Source organism: Ostrinia furnacalis, unplaced genomic scaffold (genome assembly GCF_004193835.3).
Source record: "Ostrinia furnacalis isolate ACB-3 unplaced genomic scaffold, ASM419383v2 OfSCF0076, whole genome shotgun sequence".
Lineage (NCBI taxonomy): Eukaryota > Metazoa > Arthropoda > Insecta > Lepidoptera > Crambidae > Ostrinia > Ostrinia furnacalis.
Genome location: NW_021130315.1, coordinates 385,006 through 410,775, shown reverse-complemented (window position 1 = coordinate 410,775; position 25,770 = coordinate 385,006). Strand labels below are relative to the sequence as shown.

Here is a 25,770-nt window from a genome sequence, read left to right as displayed (position 1 = left end):
AAACACGTTAAAGCCGCACAAANCAAATTAATCTCGCACGTGAGAATTTCCAAAATAATCCTGTGCCAAAGGTAGAAATCTAAAAATATCGGAGTATCCACTTTAATCCGGGCCAGCAGATGTTTTCCTAAAATCACTTTCCGACTTTAAACGTCTCCAAGCTATTTTTGCTTTGATAGTTTAGAAATATGTTTTGTTTATCCTGTTTGATGTATTGCTATCCTTATGAAATGTAATATTTCTTACGTAAAGATTAAGCTCTTTCATGGATTTGAAATGTTTTTGAAATAAGCACGATTATCTATTTACCTTGGGTTATTAAATATTTGTATAGGTACTAGCTGTACAGAGTGATGAGGGCGTTAAATAAGATAAATATTTACCGAAAATGTATTGAACTGAAATCTTTTTTCCGCTATCTGGTACTCACAGAATAAGTAGGATAAATTGCGTGGGCTAATATTATAATATTATTCATATTCATTTAAACATAATTCCTTTTCTAAGAAACTGGGTTCTTGAGCTAAATAGGTACTAAGACGGCATCGAAATAGTACTGTAACAATTTCACCTTCCATGGAAGTTTTTAAAACACTAATGCCTATTCTTCTAGACTTATTACCATCTCATCCTAAAGTTAAACATGAAACAGGGATCTGTGTAATGAAGTCACTGGAACACTCGTCACTTCGCCCGGACACAATTACAATTTCGCGGATTTAAATACGTTTCATCCATTTTAATCAATTCAAAAACTCCAGACTTGAAAGAAAGGGCGAAATGTGGCAGTAAAATATTCGGTATTTAGGTTACGAAAGAGTTTTTTAACGTTTATTTTAACAGAATACTGAAGACGTCTTGAAGCCTAGCTGTTGTGGTTTTGTAGCCATTCTACATATTTTTGTTAATTATAAATCCTGTATTTATCCAACTGAGATCCAACAATTAGCAATACAATTAATAACCTCAGATCATAGCAAATAACATTGAAGTAGGTAGTTAAAATAATGATAATTATTTTAGTTTTGTAAGCGTGAAATGAAAAGATAGCGCAATTTAAAAAAACTGGTGCAGAAAAAAACATAACCTTACTTCTGGTGCAGTCGGGTAAATAGTCGCCAATTGAGAGAGAGAAAGAGAGAACATTTTAAATATTATGTAACGTTATGTATTTCATTAAACAGGACTATCCCACCGCTGCAACTCCTGAGTAGTCAGGGTCTACAGCTTGACCGCCAATAAAAACCCAACCAATGAAGTTCTTTGTCCCGGGGGAAAGTTAAACTATCATTCGATTGTACTCGTATTTATTTCATTATCATCAGCATCATCATCATTTCAGTCACAAGATTATTTCATTATAACTAGTATAATTTCAGATCAAAATTTTCTTCACATATCCCTTTCACCGTCCCTTCCTTTCTAGTTTCTACAGTTTACGACCCCATCCTTCATCAATTTTCAGCTCACACCCGATACATCTGGCAATTCGCACGGTGCCATACGTCGTTAACAATGCGCCGTCAATGAGGCGGACAATGGGCGAGTTAATTGCGCCCTCTGTCTGCCAATCGAGTAGACGTTGCGAATGTTTACGAGGCAGTAAATGTACTGCTTCAGTCAAGTGAGCTGACGAGCGAGTGCGAGCGAGCGTCGAGTTGGATGCTCATTGCTCACTGCCCTGGTAAGACCAGGGTTAGGGCCCTTTTTTGCACTTATATTACTATTTATGTATGTTTATCTAGACAAGTTTAATATTGTATTTATTTTACCAAATGGTCCGTGACCCTCACTCGACATGGGGCACAAAAACCAGCCTTCGTCACCGTGGGCCACGGCATATGCTGAGTGTGGTCCCGTTGCAGTGGGTTCTTGTTGGTGAATGGGTGGCACTGCTCAGTTTAACTCTTGTTTTTATTTTTTTTCTTCTTCCATATTATGTGCCACTCTCATGTCTATGTAACTGCCTGTATTTGTGTGATGTCCATTGTAATAAATGTATCTTTCTTTCTTTCTTTTCCATGCCAGTCCCGTTTTACTGGATCACTGGATTACTGAATCCTACAAAACTGAACTTGTGTGTTCACACGGCAGTATCCTGTTCTTTGTAGATACGGTTTTTAGTGGTACGGGTGTTTGCAAGAAATGTATGCAGGACTGATTAAAGCACATAGGTATACTACTAAACGAGATTCTGAATAAAATAGTACCTGCAAAAAACGGACGTCCCGTTGCTTCGTGGGAAATATCCCTTATAGCCTTTTTTGACGTAAGGAAAATCGCCTGTGTATACATATTGTGCTCTGTGGTCGACACCTTGGGTACTAGAAAAGACTGAGATGCCTTCCACTATCGTCCGTCTGTAACGTCAATTAAGGGTTACGGACTTAATTGTACTACGATAACCACTACACCAGGTAAGATGAATTCTCACCGGCTCATCGCCCTGGTGAAACCAACGCTATGAACGGTTCGGTCAAACCAACGCGATCACACGCGATCAGCCGGCGTGCAGCGATGGCGATCAGACTTAAATGAATTGATTATATAATAATTTGGCTGAACCTTTAACTGATAATGATTGCGTCATGCGCCATGGTCTTGAACTAGGCTATAACGACTGTAGATGCCAGTTAAGTTGGTGAAGACCCGATGTTCACGTTGCTCCAGTTTTTTAACGAATAACTACAACTCTTCAATACTCAAAAAATTATACAAGAATCTCTCAATTTATGCATAATGCAATTCTTACGAGATACTAATGATCCGCCATTTTATCAGCTGATCATTAAACGGTATCGTGCAGGCGGGCCGGGTGAACAAACGAGTGCATGCGCACAATGAGAGAATGAACAATTCCTTTTCTTAGCTAGGGTTGCCATTCTTTCTTTTTTTTTTGAAGCGAAGTTTTTGTTGAGCTCTAGCATAAAAGTTTGAAAAACAGTTGAAGAGGAGCTTTTTTTAAACAGTGTGAAGAGAATTGCAAAGGCTTGTTTTCCAGACAAATAAAAATTGTTTCAGGGTATTAAATAGTATCAGAATTGAATAGTTCCTTTTCATTTGACACACACAAGTTACAAGAAATTGAAAATATTGAAATGTATTGATTCAACTTTGTGATCGGTAAAACACAAAAAAATACATCTGAGCTGTATTCAAATTAAGGAATTTTAAAATTTACCTACTTAAAATATACGTGTCAAATAATGAAGTTCAACTATTTTAGAATGCATTATTTGCTTGATAACACTGCGATCAATTTCAGTCTGAAGGTCATCCTAACCCCTTTATCCTATTTTCTTTCAATATCTTCTAAACTCACCTCCAGACCGAAATACAGCACCATTTCTCCTGAATCCAACAAAAATAAGGACAAACTTTATGAAACGTTACACTTTGAAAATGAAAATTCGACTCGGCATCCCTACTTAGCGAACTCCTCAGAATCTTTTGTGACGTCTCGTCATGAAAAAACGTTGGCATACTTAAAATGAGGCAGAAGAATCGTTTAATATTATGCGTCTTTTAAAAAAAGGTGCATTGAAACTTTCATAAATTATCCTCCGTGGTTGAGGATTCCGGGTGAAGCTCGCTTTCCACCTTCGGCCTGATCGTCACATACCATCAGGTGAGATACAGGCCAAGAGCTTCCTCGTTGTGGATAAAAAAAAATTAGAAAAGCCGTAGTCTAAGCATAGAAATGCTAAGAAAAATATTTAGAATTACAAAGTTTCAGCAGTGAAACATACTATTTTAAACGATTTCTATGCCTCTAATGGCGAAGAACGATTTATTACTTTAAATATTCAAGTTTACTTGTCTTTTTCGCCGTCTTCTCAGTAAAAGACATCGGTGTAATGCGTACATTATTGAATGTTAGCAAATTGACAAACGATTGTTTCAAGCTAAGCTGTAATGTTTTATACGCTGCTTCGATCAAAATACCTACCTACCTACGTACAAAACAAATATATTTGGGGTAAGTACTACAAGAAAATTATAGTAACGAGAAGAAACGATCCTTCTGGATCTTCCTATACCATGACGTTTAGCCTCCAAGGAGGAAGTTTTCATATCTCGTTTTCTAGTTTACGACCTGCCATAGGCCGAGGGCGTTTGCTCGCCAGTGCGTCTTTTTGCCGTCTCGAGTCGTTATTTCTTTGAAAATTCCGAATAAATATGACTGAGAAAGGAAAAGTTACTGTTTATGCCTTATTAGGATCTATACAGTCGGCAGCATGTCAGACTGTACGTTTGTTGCAAAAGTGCTCTTATTACAACGAAATAAAGTGTCACACTGCCACTTCAGCTTGCTAATCCGTGCGACTTTAGTTCGATCCGACGACCTGATAAAGGTAGCAGGAAGGCGCTGGATGCAAGCCGCTACCAACCGTGCGATGTGGAAGTCATTGGGGGAGGCCTATGTTCAGCAGCGGACGTCCTGTGGCTGAAATGATGATGATGATTATGAAAGTGTCACAATGTGACCTTGATGTGCAGCGGTTAGTAATTTGATAAAGTAAGTACCGTAACTTAGTTCATATATCACGCAAGGTGCCAACTAATCATTCATTCATTTCTGGATAGATCTTTTTGGGTATTTAATTCTTCTGCATTTAAGCGACAAATAATAGCCAAATGGATTTGTTTGGATCCCGTTGATCCCTGGCCTACATACCTATTATGACTCAAGCTTTTAAGGTTCGCTGGAGGTTTTAATGGGACTATTAGTAAAACGACACTTCATAGTAGGCTTTCCCCAATGATTCCGACCGACCAATCTACCGGTTGGTAGCGACTGGCATCCAGCGCCTTCCTGCTAACTTTATGAGGTCATCTATCTACCTTATGGACGTCCTACGCTGCACTTGCCGGTACCTGACCTCCACTCCATAACCTTGCTGCTCCATCGGCCGTAATCACTACAAATTACTTTACAATTATAAAAAAGTATTGATACAGCAGAATCGCTTCCTATGTGGGTCTGTTAAAGTTGAACTTCTCGGTAACTACTCTGCCGTCCCATTCGAGGAACGCTCAAATAAAAGTTGTTTTTACAGAAACTGTATTAGTTGGCCAGAGTTCTGCCGAAGTTCGCAAGAGAACCCTCTCAAATCTCATTGTTTATTGTTCTGGAACTGGTTTGTTTCCTCAAAGGACAGTGTTTAAAAATGTATTTGTAAAGTTTATGTGGGTTTTTAAACGACAACTTGGTAGTTTAACGATACTTTTTTATATTATGAAGGGTAAACTTTCAGTAATTCGATACAGGTCAATTAGTCCAGCTATATGAGGAAATTAAAGTTTTCTTGAATATAAATAATCGATCTACTAAAGCAACGTCATCGCCAGTAATCTTGATAATTCCTACGCTTATTTCTGTTGTGTCCAAAAAGTCTTATTACGTCTATTGACCGAAGAAATCTTAGGCCAGAAGAAATTACTTATTTACCCAATTATTTCAGCACGAATGATGCCAATCTGTTATTTGTTTTTTTTTTGGGTGAAATGTAGGTCTTAAAATCTGACTTGAACCAAATCGCCGAGCTTGTTTATTGTGATACCACCTTTCATATGCAGACCAGTAACCTCTTTTAGTTGTACTGGATTTCTAAAGTGACATGTATGAAAACATCTCCAATACAAAAGCAGAAAGTTCGCAAGTACGTCTGAAAGCAAACACACGGGAGACCCGACATTAACAGCCCATCTTTCACCTAGCTTGAGTCTAACGAGTTTTGTTTGGCAGGATTCACAGTTATTTATTAACTAGTCTTTACCAGCTGTTTCGCTCATCTTGGATTCAGTCTGTCACGTGAAGTTTTTGTATCAAAGACATTTCTTACCGAAAGCATTAATTAAAGTTTTGTATCTAAATAGATCCATATTTACAGAATAGGCACCAAAGTATAATAAAAACTTTCTTCTTCTATTTCTGCCTTTCATTGATTCTTTGTCTTTAAGTCTTTTTTCAACGGAGACTTCATAAAACATAAATAATGGTATCAATAAGTTATGCCAAATATAACAGAGCATAAAGCTTAAAATTTTAAAAAAGCACTTAAGGATAAACTTTGATATTTCGTTTAAGACAACTTTTAATATTGTGTTTCTGTGAACTGCCACAGGCTACTTTGTCCATCTCCCTGGTATGTTCAGAAGGCACATAAACCATACGCTAAGTGTGGAATTCCTTACGCCATGTGTTCCCGGAGCGTCCATAAACACAAGCCTGTGAACTTTCTCTAGTTGTCCAATGTGGAATATATTCTCCTACATTATAGACAACCACTTGGCACGGTGACCATATTAGCTAGACTAAATTATACGTACGTAGATCGTTGATCTATTTATCTAAATATATAATATAACTCAAAGGTGACTGACTGACTGACTGACTGACTGACTGACTGACTGACTGACTGACTGACTGACTGACTGACTGACTGACTGACTGACTGACTGACTGACTGACTGACTGAATGACAGTGATCTATCAACGCACAGCCCAAACCACTGGACGGATCGGGCTGAAATTTGGCATGCAGTTAGATGTTATGACGTAGGCATCCACTAAGAAAGGATTTTACGAAACTCCACCCCTAAGGGGGTAAAACGAGCGGGCGCTAGTTAAGTACGAGTATTAGTTATCAAGACAAAATATAACAAGAGTGCTCCAATTTGTCTTTATAGGTATATGAAATACTTACTTGCAAATCAAGTTGTCACAAAATTTCAGTGGTCTAAAAAACTCATTAAACTCATTTTATTTTTTGCAAGTAGGCTTTTAAAAAGCACTTTTACACGTCTCATAATAAACCTTAATACTGCTTCGGGACAATATCGAAGATTGTAAAACCAAAAGTTGTTTAGGTATTACTGGCCCATTTATTGTCCCGAAGCAGTGGTAGAGTTAATACTGGGATGTGTAAAAGTGCTTTTCAACCGACTTCAAAAAAGGAGGAGGTTCTCAATTCGACCCGTATGTTTTTTTTTTCTATGTTTGTTACGCGATAACTCCGAAAAAAAACCGACTCCAAAAAACCTACACTAAAACGTAGAAAAATAATTACCAATTACCTACTTATTTATTAGGACGAATTATTAATATTTATGTAGGTATACCATGATTGATACTTTTGGAGTCGGTGCAGGCAAACTTTACATGTTTCATAATCTTGGCACCTACATAAATATTAATAATTCGTCCTAATAAATAAGTAGGTAGGTAATTGGTAATTATTTTTCTACGTTTTAGTGTAGGTTTTTTGGAGTCGGTTTTTTTTAAAAGCCTATTTTTAAAAATAAATGAGTTTTATGAGTTTTATAACATTATAAGATCCTAGTTATTTAATTTTTAGCGTTAAGAGTCGCATCTAAACTAATTTTAAAATTATAAATAACTTGAAAAACTTCCCGCCTTAGGCAGTTCGATTTTTTCAAGTTATTTATAATTTTCAAATTATAAGATCCTATCAAGGACTTTATCATCAAGTGGTAAAACAATCCCTATCCCAACAACCTATCCCATCATTCTTCTATTTACGATTCAGTTTTTCAAAGAGCTGCTTCAACGCAGTTCATTGTGTAGTTCAATAAACATAGTACGTTACTGTGCAGCGCTGCAGCTGCATAAAACGACTACTTTGTTTGCGAGAGCCGTGATTTTAGGGCTGCCAATTACGAGTAACAAGTAAAAGAACATAAATAATAATTAGGTTCAAATATAACTTCAACTTTACAATTTTGTAAAATTTAAAAAATCTTAAGCTTCTACAATTTGATCAAATAACAATGGGACCAAAAACAACATCAATCTTTACGCGAATAAGATGTCTAAACCTAAAAACAAACTCAAAATAAATTATGATGATTTAGTCTAGTTTTTCTAATATCAGTTGAAAGTATTAAGTCCATGAAAAGTTTTAAGACTGAGAGAAGAATGTATTTTTCTGAATAACAATGACTGATACAAAACTTTACATGGAAATAGTCCCAAGATTCTTATATTGTAGATACCTACCTATTACAAATTAATTAAACTTAGTCTTTACTACGTTCTTGTTTATAATCATTCCGTAAATCAACAGATTTAAACTATACAGGTAGGTCATACCTCAAAAAAGTTATATCTCTCTATGGTACCTTCCTTTGTTCTCCCAGGGTCACAATTTAGGCAGTATTTAAGCCCAGAACAATAGTTTGTCTGTCCCGCGTCAATAAACTCGGCGTAACTGCATACTGCATAGTGCTCTAACTGCAGCCACTGCATAAAACGACGACTTTGTTAGCGAGCCAGCCAGGGCTGCCGATTATAACTCAGGTCATCTAACTGTGTGTGTACTTTTAAAAGGTCTTTTTTGGTAGAGCTGTGGACAGCTTCGATTGCGGTATAAATAAATTACACTCAAATTGTTAATTCTGAATGGGCCCATCCCATCACACATCACACTTTTATTAATGGAATACTTTGCAACCAATAATTACTATCCCCCAAATTAGTACAAAATATAATTGTTAAAAATTAATTACCTTAAGTTTTAATCAATGGTTTACGAGTTTATACAACTTTTAATTCATTATTTAACATTTATGTTAACTGTTGTGACCATAAATAAACGCAATAAAAACAATAGGTACCTATAGGTACAAACTTGTCTTAGTTTGAAACTAGATACGAGGTGCAAAATGTCAAAAGTTAGGTATTTTATCAGATTACTCTTTGCCGTTCCTCTGGTCTCATCAGTTGGTAAAAAACTAACGAACCCATAGTACCCAACTATTTTTTTTAAATTAATATAAGCGTTTATTATCTTAACGAATTCACGTAATTCGCCAACCCTATGCGTCCATTTAGCAAGTTCTTTATGCGTTGACCTGTCGAAATGATTCTTTATTTTCATCGTCGCCGCTGACGAAAACTGAAGCGGGGAAATTGCAAATGATACTCCTTTTATTGCTCTCTGAATGACTCCTTTAGTTAGTGAGAACTGAAATCTGACTGTTTTTAAGGTTCACATTTACTGTTATTTGTGAATTCTGAAACGGGGTTAATGACCATTGGGATTCATTCACATTAAGTATTTTTAAAACTATATTTTTCATTACAATCTTAAAATTCATTGAGTAACTATATAGTTTTGTTGCTAGCCAAAAGTTGTAAAGTCTAATTTCCTTTAGTAGGTAACTAATTAAACAGGTAAATGATCTAGGTAGGTAGGTACACTAATAATAGAAAAACTTCAGGACTGATTTGACAAAAATATTTCAACGTCAGAGTCCCTAATTATTTCAGATGAACATAGGCAATAAGAAGTTTGCCGGGTCATGATATTTTTTGTACAACATCACGCAACAGTTTCATGAAATACAGTGGTCAGCACTTAATCAATCATTATCATCATCATTCAACCATAGGACGTCCACTGCAGATCATAGGCACTTAAATACGGTTATTACAGAAGATCAACAACAGATTCCCCACCTTTTAAAATCAACAGCTGACTTCAATCAATCTCAATTTTGACATAAAACAATAAACAGATTATTCACAAGCGATAAATTAATCACGGCCAACACATCAGTTATAAAGGGCTCGTAAAAGACGCGATCAGACTTCACACCTAGGCCCGAATCTCGCGCCCCTGATGTCTTTTTCAGTGTGCACACCCCCGTTTTATGACGGTCGCGTGGGTGGTGGTGTAAGTGATAAACACATTACGGTCATTTGTGACGCGGTGGGTAAAAAGGTTATTGAAACTTGATAGCGTGGCGGAGAGATTAAATTGCGGACTGGTACTCCTACAAAAATGGATCCTAAAAAATGTGTTCGGAAACGAACTGAGCATTGCTCACGTTCATTCGCAAGCACTAGGTAAATATAGACCCCATGTTTTCATTTTTACAAGGTTTTAATCATCGCGAACATCCGTAATTTCTTAGGCACCATTAATAAATGTTTTGAATTTGGTTCAAAGTTACTAAATTAATTTGTCTTTTTGTACTTAGTGAAAATGCTTGAAACTGAACAACTTACAATTTACACAATCAGTAGGTAAGTATAAAAATATCACCTGTATCTTCTGTGCCTTGCCTAGTAACATTTTTAAAAATCTACAAAAAATTGTAAAATTTCTTTTCCTACAAACCCTGAAAGCACTTTAAAGCGGCCACCATAAAAGTTGCTTGTTTCACAGTTGTAACATAAAATGTCATTGTATCTTCATCGACACTTGCCGTTTCCCATAACTTACACCACACTTACAAGTCGTAAAGATAATGTAGGAGTTGGAACTCTCATAATATTATAATACTCTTGTGTATCCGAAAGGAAATTCAAGTGATAATAAAATTTAAGTATGAATTATTGCTTCGAGCATAAGGATTTATGGTGGGATCTCAAATGAGCCTGTGAGAAAAAGTTAAGGGAATATACAGGGTGGAATTAGTTACTACTAGTACTCTTAATATTGTAGATAGAAAAAAATTCTCAACGAAAAATTCTTTTATTTTTGAAAAGAAATAAAACTGCATTCAAAGATTTCCAAAAATTTGCTTGCCACAACCGGGAATCGAACCAACTAAAATCTGTTAAAAATTACACCCTATATTTTTATTACATCGATCGCTAGGGTTAAGTAGGTATAAGGATGAAATCTCTCTAACGAATTTGATAAATCAAATGAAAGGAAAACCATGAAATCTTAAATTATTTTATTATGTACCTACAGAAAATTGTATGGTGTCGTAGTGAATTTTCGAAAAATGTTCGAAAATCTTTGTAAAAATTTCTTTTTCTTTTCAAAAATAAAGGAATGTTTTCTTTCAATAAAATTTTCTATCTACAGTATTAAGAGTACTTTCTCTCCAGGTGGCATTACAAAATTCCACCCTGTATATAAATAATGAACGCTACAAGGTTTGAAGAATGTACGCCCATGGGAGTCTATAAAGTTATGAGGAATTTACAAACACAAATTAGTCCTTAAATCTACGTAATTAATCGCTGTTTAACTTTTGATATATCAAAGGTAAATGCTGGTTCTTTTATGCCTTATTGTGTTTAGACTACGTATGTTACACGTTATGTACAGTTGATATATTTCATCCCTTCTAACATTATAAATGCGAAAAAACTGTCTGTAATAAACATAGTTTAAGTCCCGGGAAAGGACATAACATTCTTGAAATAAGGACACGCGCCATAATGTTTTTCTGTGAGAGACAAAATTTCACGTGGGCAAAAACTAGTATAAAATATAATGTAAAATTACCTACTTAACATATTCATTACTACGTAAGACAAGTAGCTCTACCTTCCTAAAAAATGAAATGAGACTTATACACGATTTAATTTGGCTTTAAATAAACCATCGTTCACAAAAGCGCCTTTATTTTAAAACTAAAACCAACCTTAAAACATAATTATTCCGGGTGCACTCTTGTATTAAACCATGTTTAAGCACCTGACTACGTAGTTCCTAGAACGTCTTCAATACACTATGCAGACCATAGATCCCGTGTAGTTTAAGCAAACTTCTAAACCGATGGTACACTCAGCATCATATAGATTAATTATTATTATTTAATGTAACCGGTCAAAGTGAGCATATTGTTTGAGGCACTCAAAGTAATATGTTAGCAACACTGTTCTCAATTTTATACGTGCTGACAGGATGATTTTTTCTTAATCCCTTTTAAACGACTGGCTTCAAAGAGGTCACAACAAAAAACAGTTTCTATTTAAGGTATATCTGCACACATATTTTTGAACAATTAGCAACACTGTTATCAATTTTATATAGTGTTGCTAACATATATTGACTACTTTGGGTGCCTCAAACAATATGCTTACTTTGACTGGTTACTTTAATATGAAATATTGAATATCAGAATCAGATCATTTTGGCTATCTTAGACGCTTCGATCTATCTGACGCTGACTATACACAAAGTTACACAGGAACTCATGGAGTGCGCTGCACGGAATTAAGCTCCTTGCTCTATTATCGAGATACAGATAAAGTGGATGTGCTAGAGTAAGTATAGCTATGTAAATAAGGTTTAGTGAAGATTTTTCGCTAAAAAGAAAAATCGCAATATGAGCTGGTGGCTAAGGCAGTTGGCAGACCTTCAAATCTGTTTTGGTCTGAAAATATAGAGCTATAAGAAAGAGGTGGTTTGGAAAAGAAGCCTATGTGGTTTTATTGTAAAACTTCACGGAAGATTCCACGTAAATGTACATTTCATTAATTCATTTAATTATAATATTGAATTGCTTAAGCAAATAAAAAGACACGCAAAGACCTAAGCAAGAATCTAAACGTCCGTATTCACAAACATTACTATGAGGTCTCACAGTGCGCGTGGATGCACAGGGTGACACACGAACCAATCACAGAGCTCTATTCAACGCTGTGTGTTCGATTTGCTGCTTCACTTAAGCAAGCATCGGTTGTGAATACGGGCGTAATTTTAGTTAGTCTCTTAGACTCAAGAAATAATATTTAACAATTCTATTAAAACATAACTATAATAATGAAAAATAGAGAAAATCGGGCGATATTTGCAACATTTTAACCTACTGAATCTTTTCGCAAATTCTACGAGCCGTAACGTAAATACTAAAAAGTACGTGAACAACTTTAAAATCACCATAGTAAACAAAACTTACTCACTAAAAACTTCCACCAACTCCCATCTCACCTGAAACAAATAAACACACTGTTAGTGTAAGCGAACATGACGTCATAAGTTATACATCGCACGATATGGTTACCCTACCCGTATACATTATGGATAACAACCATCTGATGCTCGCGATTATGTCAAAGACGGTGACACGCGGTGTAACCGACTCGTTAGTACTTTACCTATACCTGGCGCCGTCTTGGTAGGGTGACCAAGAGTTGGGTATTTGGTGAGACATCTGTTGTTACTTTTTGAAAATGTCATCAATGGATTGTTAAAAATATTCAGGACTAATTCTTACTAAAAAATAAAATAGAGCGGGACACCACTTTCACAGTTATAATGAGGCTTTGCGTTTGACATAATTTAATTACCCGTTGGCCAAGAGACAAAATAAAATGTTGAAATTATAAATCACACTGTTATGGCTGAAATTTAATGAAAATGCAATCAGGTATCTCCATACCTAATGAAATAATATAATAAAAATAATGAGATAATGAGATAATAATGAAAACTGTGATGATTCACAGTCTCTGCTGGAGAGCAGAGACTGTGAATCATCACAGTTTTCATTCATATTATAGCCCGAATTCATATCATGCTATAATGGCAATACATAAGCTTAGCTAAAGATAGCTCAGTTCACACTTCAACTTTGAATATTCTCATTCAAATAAATAACTTTAGTCATAGATACGAACTTTCTTATTCTGCGACATGGCTCCTATTTACATATCCAGCCAAAGTTATGTCAAGACGTCGTGATGTTACTTTGAACATTCGAGATAGCTCGTTACCTAAGATCTAGATTTCGAGGTGGTAATATAGGGTAATGAGTTAAAATAAATGCTTCAATCTTATGTGTAAGTACATTTTTTTTTCACAGTAATCAAAAATTCAAAGATTCATTTTAAAACGACGATCCCTAAATTCATAAGTCAGTATTTGTATTTTACCACTAGCTTTTGCTCGCGGCTTCAACCGCATGAAATTTAGTTTGTCACAGATAGTCATAAATTATAGCCTATGTTATTCTGGGTTATAAACAATAATACTGTAAAGTTCCATCAAAATCCGTTCAGTACTTTTGCGTGAAAGAGTAACAAACATCCAGACATCCAAACTTTCGCATTTATAATATTAGTAGGAAGTAAGAAGTAGGATAGGATCACGAGTAAAACATTAAATTTAAAAATCCTTAACTTGATATTTGAGCCGTTTAAAAAATAAACTGTTTTTGTTAAATGGTATCCAACTAATGAAAAGTCGACCCTTAACTTATGAAACCATTTGAAATCAGAGACCACTCCTTGCTTTTTTAAAAAGCATGGCGACTCTACTTCTCCGTCCAGTCCGTTTATACCTGTCCGGCACCGCACGGGCCTATAAATTAAGGCGCGCGCGTCGATCCGATGTATATTCCGCTGGGAGTTTTTACCGCGTAAAAGGGCCCTTGATAAATCTGTCGGATGCGATACACGGTTTGATTTTTTGTAAGTGTTCCGGGAGTTTAAAGGGTTTAATTTGACATATGTATAATAATATGTTTTTGTATGGGTAACATTTGTGTAGCGAAGTGTGTGTGATATTTAAAGGTTTTTTTATGAAATTTACTATGTTAGTGACTGCATGAATCGGGGCCTTACGCCTCTATAGTACACTTTAATGTAGACAATGAGGCAGTGTATGCAATTTTTTTTTGCTTCGTAATGTAAAGTTTATTTGTAGGTCGCTAAATCCATAAAGAGCTTGATATTCAGTCCAAAACATTAATTTGGTTGCATATTATTACTTGTTAGTTTAAAGTTACCAAAAATGTAATAGGGATGATGACTGGGTAATGAAATCGAAATTCCATTTAGTCCGTCAGACAGATAATTAGAAAATATTAGACTCATATTTTTTATTTTTTTCCGTAATCGAATAATAAATTACAGTATTATATTATTGAGTTGATATGTCGCGTGACGTCACTTTTGAGTAAAAATTCTACTCAAGCGTGACGTATCGCGCCATTTCAACTCGATGTAGCACTGTTATTATTTAATTTTGAAAGAAAATAAAAAATATGAGTCTAATATTTTCTAATTATCTGTCTGACGGACAAATAATTGAAATTTTGTCATCTAGCCTATTGATAATAGCATCAAAACATTCCAATACACTACATATATTTCCCTCCAAGCTCAAGATTAGTGCCGGGGAACTCTAGGTCACTTGATCGGTAGTGTCAAGAGCTTGCTTAGACGAAAGCATGTTCGACAGCACATCAAAATAATTGTTGCAATAAAGCATCTTATGCCAACTACATACGATCCACTTGATGTGCCGAATTGCAGTCAACTTTCGATCACTACAGGTCCTCGAGTAAAAGCCACGCTCGACGACTCAAAGCCTCCAATTTTGCACGCATCATCAGCAAACACGATTCGCTGCGGTCGCGATACGTTCCGTGGCGGGTAACGAGACGAGACGCAGCCGTATCGAGGACTTGAGAACACAAAGATATCTCAAGTGGAGATATGATTCGAGTTTCTTGTGTGGAATTGGGTGGAAGAATGGAGTTATTTGAAAAATTGCGATTTTGTAAAAAGTCGTATACTTCATTTTGTTTACTTTTTCACTAGCCTCAAAGGATTTGCCACACTGAATGCGTTCTATAGACAGCGGGCGGTCAAAGTGAACGCAGCCCGCGTCACGTATGATTATGATTTAAGAACAACATTTTCTGTGAAATCCGTAAATTAATAAATAATTTTGAGTGACGTAAATAAAATACTCTTTGACTTAAATTCAAAAGAGACACAAAGTTGGAAAAGCACATTTGGATGTTTTGATCGCTTGGAAGCGATTTCCACAATGAGCAAAACAATAAAAGAAGAAAAATAAAGTTCAAGGTTTTAAGCAGTGTTTTAAATTAACAGTTCCTATTTTAGAAAATTCCCTATCACGGTCCCAGGTTCAGAAACTCTGGTCAAAGGTCAAGTGGAGCACTTTTACACGACCAATTTCACTGGCAACTTGCTTCATCTACAAAAATGCCTCAACAAAATTACGAGACCCCTCCTCAATCTCGGCGATACAATGTGACGTCACTACATTATTACACGTCACGCGCCCATAAAGGCGTCAAACACGAGACTGCGGGATATGGTGGCCATTATTTTTATGAGACTTGCTCCGAGCTGTCACGGGTAAGGAAATAAGCAACATAATGCAGTGGCGTTGTGGCGTATCTCATTACCTCAGGTTTTATGTTGAATTTATGTTTAATATTTAATATACGGAATACAAGTGAACTACATGTAGAGTTGATAGCTATGTCCTGTAGCATGATCTAAACAAATATTGCCGTATAATTTCTATGACCTTGATGAGTTTCAGTTAGAGCTTGAAATTACTCTTTGCTTAATGTTTTAACTTAAATCCCTTGAGCAAATTAACTTACAAGACTTAGAAAACTAATGAAATATCGTTAAGTTTTGGCTAGCTACTTAGAATTCGGTTAATTTTAACCGTCTCACCACAAAAAATTAAATACGCGTTGAACACTAGTTTGAATTGTGTGAATTAAGTATGGAAATTATTTTAAACAACTGTTCAATACATGTTTCACTGTTTTATGGTAAGGCTAAGGATGTTTACAAAACAGAAAATTGCTTTTAGCGACTTTTCACCCGACCTGCGCCAGAAGGAGAGTAATTTACTATTATTTTTACTGGATACTGGAAATAATCTAATTGAGCATTTAAAAGCTTAAATAACTTTTTTCTATGAAAAATATTTTCATGGTAGGTATATTCGTTAACTATTGTGACAATTACAATGTTTTGAGTTTTGGACCAATCGACGTTGCTGCAACATCATACACTGTGACACATCAGTGGCGTGGAAATAAAAAATGAACAGAGGTTGTTCCGCCAGGGTTTTTTAAGTGGCTAAAGCATAAGGCTGTAAGTTGATTGATGTATCGGCGGTAATACTTCCACCCAGCGCTGGTTGTTGATATGTCAGACGTCGTGAGCACGCGTGAAATTTCGCATGCGGTTATGGCTTTTTTGAATGAGTTTTAGTGGCTTTTTAATCTTTAGGGTTGGGCTGTAATGACTTGGATGTTCTGTAAGCTTACATAATCCAAAATACACTTTGTGAACTTTAGCCAATGAGTGTCAAGTATCAGTATTTAGGACTCTACACATCAAGCCTGCTAACAGCCCGGCGCTTGATGTCGGCGACATGATTATTTTGAAATAAAGCTATTTCATAATAATCATGTCGATGACTTGTACTTTCTATGACTTTTGATAACAGCGACATGTCAAAAGTTGACGACACATGTCGATGAGTCGGCGGGTTTGGTGTGAGGACTGCATATGAATAACAGATGGCAATTTAGAAGACAACGAAAGAAAAATCTTTACATAGACTACTTATAACTGACCTACATAACTTCTATGCAATAATAAAACCACGGTTATGAGTAAACGATAATTTCTAGATGAGGTGAGGCAAAGCCACGGGTAACAAATATTTTAATAATCACAAAAAGTATACTAATAACAAAAACAAGACCTGCGTTCTGCAAAAACTCAAATGGCCCGACTAGCATGGAAAGATTTAGTAATATGCCGTTACGTTATCTTATGAGTAAGCTCCCGGTCTGCCCTGATTTCCCCGGAGAGGGCGTTGTTTGGTGTTTAAGTTGCAGCGGCTCGGGTTGTATTAGACCAACTTATACCACCTAATCAAAATAAGCCGGGAATGTTGTGCAAAAGGCGGAATAAGTGGACTCCAAAATCCTTCTTGGAAAACAAGAGGCTCTCTGGAATACGAAGCTTCTGGAATTTCATATTGATTATGCAAATATTTTTGCTTGAACAAAGTAAATAATCAATGTTACAAAATATAGCAGTAAAAGTGTTATGTATGTGTAGGAAGTGAGTCGGACAGGATGAATTAATAAGGCAGAGATATCGAGGCTTCCGGCGACTGGGACCGCAATTAACTGGGACCGCGGTCCCAGTCGCCGGATCCATAAAAATTAAATAATATTCTTCCGGCAACTGGGACCACTCGTAAATGATAACTGAAATAAAAAAATGTACAGTCGAACGAAAATTTTTTAGGTAAAATAATTGAAGAAAAATCCTTTTATTGAAAAAGGGCTACTTGACCTTTAAATCGACGAAGCTTTAGTCAACTCATACTGCTCAAAAATTCTACCGCGGGATTAATTGTCCACATGAATACTTTTATTATTTTTCTTTTGTCATCTCATACCGCTTGAAAGAAAAGATAAAATACATTTTACCTATTATTTGAAATATGTGTACATTCATGAGTGTCTGGGGAAAAAATTATACGCCATAGCTTGGTTATACTGATTTAATAAAAAATTCAGTCGTTTGATTTATAGTACTTATAGTAGATTTATAGTAGATTCTAAGGGTAAAAATAATAAGCATTAAAATATTATGTTGTACGACATAAATGAAATTCAGTAAATATGTAACTTAACTGGTAGAAAATGCTTTAAAGTATTCAGTCCAATATTAGTATTTGTATTAATGTATGCAAAAATGGCCTAGCTTAATCTACTTATTGCTAAGCGCATAGTATAAAATCATGTCTAGAACGAGTCAATGATAATTCATATAAATAATTTAGAATTTATTTTCGTATGACTGTACCGATTTTGGCCTGAATAATATATTTTTCTTAGTTATCTATGAGTGGTCCCAGTTGCCGGAAGAAAATTATTTATTATTTACGGATCCGGCGACTGGGACCGCGGTCCCAGTTAATTGCGGTCCCAGTCGCCGGAAGCCTCNTGAGGCCTAAAGGTAGCGGGAAGGCGCTGGATGTAGGCCGCCGGCTATTTTGGAAATTATTGGGGGAGGCCTATGTTCAGCAGTGAACGTCCTATGGCTGAAAATGATGATGATGATGATGATGATGATGATGATCTTTTAAGGATTTGCCACACTGAATGCGTTCTACGGTCAGCGGTCAGATCAAAATGAACGCAGCTTGCATCACGTATGATATGAATAAAATTGTCGGTTAAATCCGTAAATTAATAATTAATTATGAGTGACGTAAATATTAGAATACTCTTTGACTTGAATTCAACAAAAAGAGACATAAAGTTGGAAAAGCACGTTTGATCGCTTGGAAGCGACTTCCATAATAAGTAAAACAACAAATAAATTACCCTCTTTCTGGCACAGTCGGGTAAAAAACGAAAAAATAAGCATTTCAGCTAAAAGTAATGTTCAAGGTTTTCAAGCAATGTTTTAAATTAACAGTTCTTGTTATAGAAAATTCCCTATCACGGTCGCAGGTTCAGAAACTCTGGTCAAGTGGAGCTTTTCACGACCAATTTCACTGGCAACTTGCTTCATCTACAAAAATCCCTCAACAAAATTACGAGACCCCTCCTCAATCTCGGCGATACAATGTGACGTCACTACATTATTACACGTCACGCGCCCATAAAGGCGTCAAACACGAGACTGCGGGATATGGTGGCCATTATTTTTATGAGACTTGCTCCGAGCTGTCACGGGTAAGGAAATAAGCAACATAATGCAGTGGCGTTCTGGCGTATCTCATTACCTCAGGTTTTATGTGGAATTTATGTTTAATATTTAATATACGGAATACAAGTGAACTACATGTAGAGTTGATAGCTATGTTCTGTAGAATGATCTAAACAAATATTGCCGTATAATTTCTATGACCTTGATGAGTATCAGTTAGAGCTTGAAGTTACTCTTTCGCTTAATGTTTTAACTTAAATCACTTGAGCAAATTAACTTACAAGACTTGGAAATGTAATGAAATATCGTTAAGTTTTGGCTAGCTACTTGGAATTCGGTTAATTTTAACCGTCTCATCACAAAAAGTCAAAAAACGCGTTGAACACTAGTTTGAATTGACATTAAGTATGGAATTTATTTTACACAACTGTTCAATGCATGTTTCGCTGTTTTGTGGTAAGGCCAAGGATGCTTACAAAAGAAAAAAGTATTTTTTAAGCGACTTTTCACCCGACCTGCGCCAGAAGGAGAGTAATTTATCATTATTTTTACTGGATACTGGAATAATAATCTAATTGAGCATTTAAAAGCTTAAATAACTTTTTTCTATGAAAAATATTTTCATGGTACCTACCATATAGTTAACAAATATAGGTATATTCGTTAACTATTGTGACAATTACAATGTTTTGAGTTTTGGACCAAACGACGTTGCTGCAACATTATACACTGTGACACATCAGTGGCGTGGAAATAAAAAATGAACAGAGGTTGTTCCGCCAGGGTTTTTTAAGTGGCTAAAGCATCAGGCTGTAAGTTGATTGATGTATCGGCGGTAATACTTCCACCCAGCGCTGGTTGTTGATATGTCAGACGTCGTGAGCACGCGTGAAATTTCGCATGCGGTTATGGCTTTTTTGAATGAGTTTTAGTGGCTTATTAATCTTTAGGATTGTGCTGTAATGACTTTGATATTCTGTAAACTTACATAATCAAAATCCACTTTGAAAGATTTAGCCGATGATCGATATCAACTATCACTTTAAAGGACTACACATCAAGCCCGCTAACAGCCCAGCGCTTGGTGTCGGTGACATGATTATTTTGAAAATAAAGCTATTTCAAAGTAATCATGTCGATGACTTGTACTTTCTGTCTTTTGATAACATTGACATGTCAAAAGTCGACGACACATGTCGATGAGTCAGCGAGTTTCATGTGAGGATTGCATATGAATGACATATGGCAATTTAGAAGACAACGAAAGAAAAATCTTTACATAGACTACTTATAACTGACCTACATAATAAAACCACAGTTATGAGTAAACGATAATTTCTAGATGAGGAGAGGCAAAGCCACGGGTAACAACTATTTTAATAATCACAAAAAGTATACTAATAACAAAAACAAGACCTTCGTTCTGCAAAAACTCTAAATGGCCCGACTAGCATGGAAAGATTTAGTAATATGCCGTTACGTTATCTTATGAGTAAGCTCCCGGTCTGCCCTGATTTCCCCGGAGAGGGCGTTGTTTGGTGTTTAAGTTGCAGCGGCTCGGGTTGTATTAGACCAACTTATACCACCTAATCAAAATAAGCCGGGAATGTTGTGCAAAAGGCGGAATAAGTGGACTCCAAAATGCTTCTAGGAAAACAAGAGGCAAATATATGCAAATATTTTTGCTTGAACAAAGTAAATAATCAATGTTACAAAATATAGCAGTAAACAATATCAATAGAGATGATTCGCGTACTAGACTATAATCTTTATAAATCTGTACTTATAACAAGAAGGATGGATGATTCAAAGACACTAAATCGAGGAGCCCTATGCCCTATAATATGTCTTAGATCATAAAATTATCTAATTGCAGTAACCTACACTATCAAGGCCCGATTCGACCAAACTTTTATCTGAGAATAACTTCTGATTTAACTGGGACATTGACAGTTTCAGTATGGGAAATATTATGTCAAAACTGACGATTTATTCTGAGATTAATATTTACTCTTGTTTGTTCGAATCCACCCTAAATGTAAAAGATTGTATCTAGTGCATAAGTTTACTCTAAGTTGAGTTATCCGTCTTAACCTTGTTTTACAAAAACTTAATACTCACCGACATCTGGCTTTGCAGTTATTTACCCCTATCTGAAACGTCAACCCCTTTCAAGGAAATCCGCCTTCTTTCAGATTCACTTATAAATGCAGGGTGGCCGAAGAAAAACCATCCGCGTGATTTTAACAGAAGCAACACGCACAAACCGATTAGTTTCTTACTAAGGAACCCATGTTACGTAAACTCCACTTTGAATTGGGTGCGAGACACACAGGTATGTGGAAAATTTTGACCTTGGATGAAAATAAAGCCTCAAAATTTAAAAAACATAACCGTGACATTCAGTTGAAAAAATCGTGAATAACTTGCATTTGATCAAAATAGTAGGACCACGCTTCATAAAATAACAATGCAGAGTCAGCGTCGAATAGTTCGTCGTGACACCCAAACTAGTCAAAAAATTCGCAACACGTCTTTGTTACAATTGGAATAAGATTGTGTTGTCAACTTTTTGGCCACTTTGGGCGTCACGAACTATTCGACGTTGTATTATGAATTATGTTATAAAAACTATTCCGATTAAAAATACAATATGTGTCCATAAAAGTCAAGTGTCAATTTTATTTGTTCTCGCTTGTAAAATACACTCATTCACATTGTGAGATTTTTTACGCCCACCAAACATAACATAAAGAAATTCTGGAAAGATACAAAAAAAAAGATGAGAAAAAGAGAGAGCGAGATGTTTAAAGACAGAAGAAAGAAAAAACAGCGTCATACTTAGGGGAGAGTTCGGTATATTGTACCGCCGGGTAAATTGTACCACCCTCATATTTCGTAAAGTATTTATTGAATGTCTGTAATTGCAACACTCAGCGATACACAACTAAAATCAATTAATATCGGCCATGTGGTTTTTGCCGTGACAACAAACACGTGTGTTTTATTTTGAAAAGTATTTTTTCATTGTTTTCAAGTAACTTTTATTTGACAATACATGTTTAGATTGTAATTTTGTTAAATTTAATCACAGGGTGTTTCTAATATATTATTTAGAAGCGTAAATTAGTGTGGATTACAAATGTTTGAAACATTTTTCGGTATTTATAAGCTATATTTTTTTACCGATTTTTTAAAAGCACTTATCACCTAGTCGGCTAAATTGTACCACATCAAGTTGTATGGAACTTTACCAAAGGATTTTGATTTTTTTTTTAGTAAATCATATTTTGAAGTTATAATAGCGTAGTTATGTTTGACTAACAATAAATGAAAGCAAAAGACTGGCAAAGTAGATTGGAATTACAAAACTTGTACTCAAAATCGTGATAACGTGTAAAACAATATCGATTGTCTATATTATTAACTACTGTTCCTCTTCGTTTCCTAATTTGTTAAGAATGTATCGTATAATATTTTGTTATAGGCTTGAAATTTATTGAAATCCAATTTAGTTACCCTGTGGTACAAATTATCGAACCGGTTGGCTAAATTGGACCGTAGCTCTGAACTCGTACTTTGTTGATTTGTGCTAAATATACAACAATCATGTTAATTAATACTTATGAAATAGTAAATTGAATAATGTATCTTTTATTATATACCATGGACATTAGCAAAAACAAAAGAAAACTATGTGTAAAATGGGATTGAAAAAAACTGGTCCAAATTAGCAGACTCTCCCTTATTTTCCTCGCTGTTTTCTAAACTTCATTTACATGCTACGTCGTGGCTCTACCCTAGACGCCTTTAAGCAAACTTAGTGTAGCTTTTCTAGCAAATATCACTGAATATTTTTACAAAATACCTACTACAACTAATCCCAGCTAGTTGTTATTCCGAGCACGGTCCGTCGCTCGCCGGCTGTCAGGGCCGTGTGTCACCCGCGTTATTTACTCCCTTTGCCCTTTTATTAACTGTAGTGGAATTCTTTACAAAGGTCAGCACGTAACGACTTTTATTTGTTTCAATGCAAAGGCACAGTTTATTCCGTATGCCGGGCAGATAAGCCAGCCTTTTGTGGCATCGGAATTGAAAGGACCGCCTAGATGCAAGGATTTATACAAAGCTATGTAATTTGATACGAGCTTCATTGGTAATTTTATAATTTTACCGTTAATTTCCAACTTACATGTAAAGAGTAGATTTCCATCTACTCTGATTTTCCAATCATCGTTCACGTCTACGCGCCTGTGTGTTATGTAATTAATTGTTTTACTTTTAGGACGACAATTGTTGTGAAAACCTAAATATGCAATCAACATCGCGCAACATTATGTATTCTTCGGTAACTACCTTCGGTGCCGTACTTAATTACCATAAAATACTAAAAAGCTCTCTAGCGGGACTGAAATAATACCCAAAAAAATATCGTACCGGCTAATTTATCAAGCATAAAAAGAAAATAAGTACCTTACAGATTCTACAATTCAGAAATTAAAACAGCCCCTTTCTAATAAGTAGCACTTTTATGTCCTTTAAGAAAACGGGACAATTCCCACCTCTCGTCCCCACCGCTACCTACAACTCCTGCGTAGCCAGGATCTACAGTTTGACCGCAAACAAAAACCCAACCAGTGAAGGTCAAGTTTATCCCGAGGGAAAGTTAAACTGTCATCATGACAGTTGAATTCCATTAAAGTAAGTAAGCTGTTTGATGTATTTGGGATATGGAGCGGGCAGGCTCAGATGGCCTGTCCATTACAAATAATTGTTCCGAGCCCTTTTTTCGGTGGAAACCCTTCGTCCATACGTTGTTTTTTCGTTTATTCATGATGTTAGTGTATTAAAGTTTCATTAAACACCACTTTGAAGTGTACATTTTATAGCTTTTCTTACTATGCTAGCTAGGGATTGCAATTGCTGGATCCAGCATACAGCAATCCAGCTGGATCCAGCGCCTTTTTAAACATGCTGGATCCAGCATACAGTGCTGGATCCAGCGATGCGGATCCGCAAACGTATAATTTTCTATTGCTTAGTTTCGAATTGCCGCCATTTTCAAAACGGCGCGGTGACGTTGCCGTTCTGTTGTTTTGTGCGTTGAACGGCGCCTCTCCGAAGTTACTGGTACGTTAGTGTGATTGTAAAATCCAAAAAAGTATGAAGAAGCAGTAAAAAAACTGTCTATTTTCCTTTGCCAAAAAAGAATGCGATATGGCAGGAGATGAAAACTTTGTTAAAACGAGTAAATAAACAAAATGTGCAAGAAGATAAAGATATTAAGGAGTTCGAAGAGCATGGTCTAAATGATGTCGCAGAACCCGTTAAAATGACTTCAGGGCAAGAGCTTGAGATGGAACTTAAAAGAGAGAAGGAGAACTTTAATAAACAAAAGCCAAAGCCAAGTGGTCAATTAGATTACGAAAAGGTACTGAAAAAAGAAATGAGCGTATATGAGACCGAGCGAGTGCGAGGTTAACATTTATCTATGGTGTATGATATGACTATTTCTTCTTCTTATTCGTTACGCTCTTGGCAGAGCGGTCGTGGTCATTCTACTATTCACTATTTAATGATCCTAAAACCGACCAGTGTGGAAACCGAAAGCGCATTGTCAGTAATGAATCGCAAAATGTGTTGGTAAGCGCAGACCTCAACAACGCCTGGACCAATATTTTTAAATGTTCGTTGAAGTCCAAGGATGTTTTTTACGGCGAGAAAAATTCGAGCAATGTCTGGGAAAACCCTAAAAACAGCTCTTTTTTCACGCGGGCGAAGCCGTGGGCGGAAAGTCTTAAAAATGTCGTCTTTTTATTTGCGTTCCACATTTTGCTGGATCCGCGCTGGATCCAGCTGGATTCAGGTCAATCCAGCAAGAATCCAGCTGGATTGAAAACGCCGCTGGATTGCAATCCCTAATGCTAGCTAGCTTTTCTTACTGGGGTGGTGGCGTAGTGAGGCGGGTCGTTACATTCCCTCTAATATGGTCGAGTGAAGCGATGGCTGGTTCACTCGTCATGTCTGTGAACAGGCGCTGCTTTCGGGGACTGGTCAATCCAAGTTATTCAAATTTATGTATGCGAGTCATTTTTACTAGTATCTTAATATGTAAGTCTAGATATTAGCACGTCACTACCTTGTTTAATATACCACGCAATCTTGTATACCCATTCTTATAAGATACACCATACAAGAATGCATGGTAAATTCAGTGAACTGCTCCTGAATCGAATGTACCTACTACTACTATTTCTATTTATTTATATTAACCGGCAGACAGTGGTGACTGAGTTTGTTGCGGCGCTTCTTCTCAGCACTTGCCAAATGTTGGTCTCGAAGCGCTGGTAGGGTAAAAAGATTATGAGACATGTAGAGGCTCCTTAAGAGCAAAATGACGATTTGTAAGAACTATTTATTAGTCCAAACAAATAAAGAAATTTTGACTTTGACTTTGACTTTGACTATGATAGCGTAAGGGAAAATTTGGTAAGAGTTAAAATTTGTGGACATTCTTTACAGTTACTTATGTTTAG

The 25,770-nt window shown here is 36.1% G+C and overlaps 1 protein-coding gene across 1 annotated transcript in view; it reads right to left on the bottom strand.

The window, feature by feature from the left end:
- Nucleotides 1-25,770, bottom strand: part of LOC114350829 (hemicentin-1) — a 199,332-nt gene that overhangs the window by 72,669 nt on the left and 100,893 nt on the right. The gene's annotated exons all lie outside the window — the stretch shown is intronic.